This window comes from Hylobates moloch, unplaced genomic scaffold (assembly GCF_009828535.3).
Source record: "Hylobates moloch isolate HMO894 unplaced genomic scaffold, HMol_V3 SCAFFOLD_11, whole genome shotgun sequence".
NCBI classification, from domain to species: domain Eukaryota; kingdom Metazoa; phylum Chordata; class Mammalia; order Primates; family Hylobatidae; genus Hylobates; species Hylobates moloch.
This window is the reverse complement of record NW_026652286.1, coordinates 66,448,653-66,452,384: the sequence shown is the minus strand read 5'-3', so window position 1 is coordinate 66,452,384 and position 3,732 is coordinate 66,448,653. Positions and strand designations below refer to the sequence as shown.

Here is a 3,732-nt window from a genome sequence, read left to right as displayed (position 1 = left end):
TAACAAGATTATAGCATTTTCTATACAAGGCTCGTTTATGAGTTACAATCAATTGTTTTCTGTATAGCTGGTTTTCATTTCCTTTCTGAGAGATTCTCCCTGGGTCCTGAAAGTCGGGGGATGAATAATTCCTCCCTCCTCAGGCCCAGTCCCAAGGCACAAGGCCACTTGCACCAGCAGCATTCATCAGAAAGATAGCAGAAGCAGGAAGAGAGATGGCCAGAAGGCATGGATCCCCTGGAGATCAAGAGAGAGAGGCTGTCCGGGTACCACGTAGCAGTTACATCAGACTGGGACACTTCCTGTTTACAGGAGACTATAAAACTCCTGCCCCATCCTCACTTGGGACTGACACCATTTTAGGCCTCAGCCCATCTGCACCAAGGTGCTCATGAAAACAGCGTATTGCTCCACAATGCCTATTGTTGTTTGTTGGCATGTTCTTGGGGTTCAAACCAATACAAGAGCTTTGCATTTGGTGCCAAAACCTGGGATGGGCTCCAGTCCACATCACCTGTGGACCTACTCCTCCCCCCTGGAGAGCAGGGCACAGCAGTTGGACAAAGGAAGGTCCTCAGCCTCCAGTCACCTCTCTGTGCATGCACATCGGTCACTGATATTGCCTACTGGTAAGTTTCCTGGGAGCCTGGTTAACAGAAATCTGCACAGCCTCTCTTGGTTTCTCCGGTACAAAAATCCAACGTTGGTGCAAGACGGCTCTAGTATGTGCCAGGCACTCGCTGATAATCTGGTCTTAGGGGGTCACCCCTAAGCCATTTGATCACATTCTGGGAACAAAAAAGGCAGCGGTGATGATCGCTCCTTTTATCATCTCCCTCTGGCCATCCAGGACAGTCTCCTTTTCCCTGTTCTCCCAAGCCTACCCTCCCTTATGGGAAATTCCCTGTCTTCCATTCCAAAGGATAGCCTGCTAGGCTGCCTCATAAAAAAACCTGCAATCCTTAGGCCTCAGGCAAGATATCCACCCTAAGCACCTTGTCTTTTTTTTTTTTTGCAATTGAGTCTGGCCACAGTACGAACTGGATAATGGGTCCAAATGGCCCGCAAAATGGAACATTCGACTTTACAGTTTTAACTGACTTAAGCAATTATTGCCGACGACTGGAAAAATGGGGAGAAATTCCTTATGTCCAGGCCTTTTTCACACTCAGATCACACCCAACCTCTGCAACACCTGTTCAAATCCTCCTCCTCCATTCTCACCATCCTGATTGCCTTCTCTTCCTGACCCAACCCCTTTTTCCTTGTTCGATCCAACAGACTGCTGTCCACCCCTCCCAGCCCCTACCCCTCCTTCTCAACCATCTTCTTTAACCCCCAAGACTCCTCTGTCTTCCCAGCTGCCATCTTCCCAGCCGCCATCTTCCTTGCCGCCATCTTATCAGCCACCATCTTCCCAGCCAGCACCCCCTCAAGGAGTATCCACTTCTCTTCCTACACCATCCTCTGCTCAGGACAATTCTAGCACTGCCTGTACCCATTCTCTTCCCCCACCACCCTCTCCTGAGGCCTTTAAACGCATCCCACCACATTATGCCCCTATCTATCCTCCACTGCCTATTAACTCAACCTCCCTTCCCCCTTCAAACCCTCAACAGGAACCACTTCCAGGTTCTTCCTTTTCTCCTGCCCATACTCGCTCAGGTGCCATCTTTGGCCCATGCCCCACCCTTACTCCAGCACCTGTGCTAGAGTGCCCCCTTCAGGAAGTAGCAGGAACTGAAGGTATTGTTAGAGTTCATGTTCCATTCTCCCTCACTGATCTCTCTCAAATTAACAAAAGACTCAGTTCATTTCCAGAAGATCCTACCTCTTACATTAGAGTTTCAGTACCTCACCCACTCTTATGAACTAATTTGGCATGACTTCTACATTATCCTCTCTTCCACCCTCACCCCAGAAGACCAGGACCATACCTGGACCCTAGCTCAGGTGCATGCTGATACAATTCGTCACCAGGCACCTACCCAGCCTACTGGCATAGAGGCAGTCCCCAACCAGGACCCCCATTGGGATTATCAAGATGGGGCCCCTGGGCACCACCATTGAGACCACATGATTTTGTGTCTCCTTGCAGGACTCAAAAAGGGTGCCCATAAAGTGGTAAACTATGAAAAACTTACATAAATCAACTAAGGTCCTGACGAAAGCCCAGCTCTTTTCCTCTCTCATTTAACTGAAGCCATGAGAAAACATACCAACCTAGACCCAGCCAGCCCAGAAGGAACCACTATTTTAAACCTTCGGTTCATCTCTCAATCCACCCCTGATATCCAGCACAGGCTTCAGAAGCTTGACGACGGCCCTCAAACCCCACAATAAGACCTTCTTAATTTAGCCTTCAAAGTCTTTAACAATCGTGATGAGGAAGATAAAAGGCAAAAACAGGCAGAATTTCAAATGCTTGCCTCCGCAATCAGGGCCCTGCACACCCACAGGGCCACAGCTCCACACGGAAGCCTCCTAGTAATCCACCTCCACCTGGCACCTGTTTCAAGTGCAGCAATGAAGGCCACTGGTCCAGACAATGCCCAAACACAGGTAAGCACATCAGGCCATGCCCCTTCTGCAGAGGACCCCACTGGAAGTCAGACTGTGAGTGGCCTCTGGAAGGACAACCCTCATCCCTTCCTGAGCCAGCCAAAACCTCCTACTTGGATCTCATTGGCCTTGCTGCTGAATACTGATGGTGCCCTGGATCAGACACCCTGGCAACTACTATCTCTTCATCTGAGCCAAGGGTAACCCTGATGGTGGCAAGTAGACCAGTATGTTTTTTAATTGATACCGAGGCAACCTACTCTGCTTTACCTAATTTTCAGGACCCACCTAGTCCTCCCAAGTCTCTGTTGTGGGAATTGATGGACAAGTCTCCAAACCCTGAGCCACCCCTCCACTCTTCTGCTCCCTTCACACCTTTTCCTTCACTCATTCTTTCTTAGTCCTGCCCTCATGCCCAACTCTGCTCCTAGGCATAGACATCCTTTCAAAACTCCACACTACTCTCCACATCCATGTTCCCCATGGTACCCAACACCTCCACCCAGACCCCTCCAGTGCTTCTAGCTTTCTTCTACTCCTCCAACCTCCTACCCTAAAACATGCAACCTTTCCTAATCCCCCATCCATAGCTAACCCTGCTGTTTGGGATACTTCCACACCCTCAGTCATGAAACACCACACCCACATCCACAATACCCTTAAAAACCCCACCCCAGTTCCTATCACAGAAGCAGTATCCAGTCCCCCAAGCAACTCTTGTAGGCCTAAAGCCTATCATTTCTTGCCTCCTCACCAGTCACCTACCCCGTCCAACAAACTCCTCTTTTAACACACCAATTCTACCTGTTAAGCCAGATGGAACTTGTCACTTAGTCTAGGACCTCAGGCTCATTAACCAAGCTGTACTCCCAGTATGTCCAGTAGTTCCTAACCCATACACTTTACTTTCTGCAATTCCCTCCAATACCACCCATTTTTCTGTCCTAGACCTAAAGGATGCTTTTTTCACTATTCCTTTCCACCCTGATTCTCAAGACCTCTTTGCCTTTACATGGGAAGACCCCAACACCCACCTTTCACATCAGCTCACCTGGTATGTACTACCTCAAGGTTTTAGAGACAACCCCACCTTTTTGGACAGGCCCTTGCTTGCAACCTCTGTACCTTATCCCTAAAACCGCCCATTCTCCTTCACGATGTTGATGATCT

General features: G+C 49.2%; 1 pseudogene; it reads left to right on the top strand.

Moving 5' to 3' along the window:
- The first annotated feature begins 415 nt into the window (after window positions 1-415).
- LOC116476186 (transcription factor NF-E4-like) lies at window positions 416-2,766 on the top strand (annotated as a pseudogene).
- The last annotated feature ends 966 nt before the right edge of the window (window positions 2,767-3,732 follow it).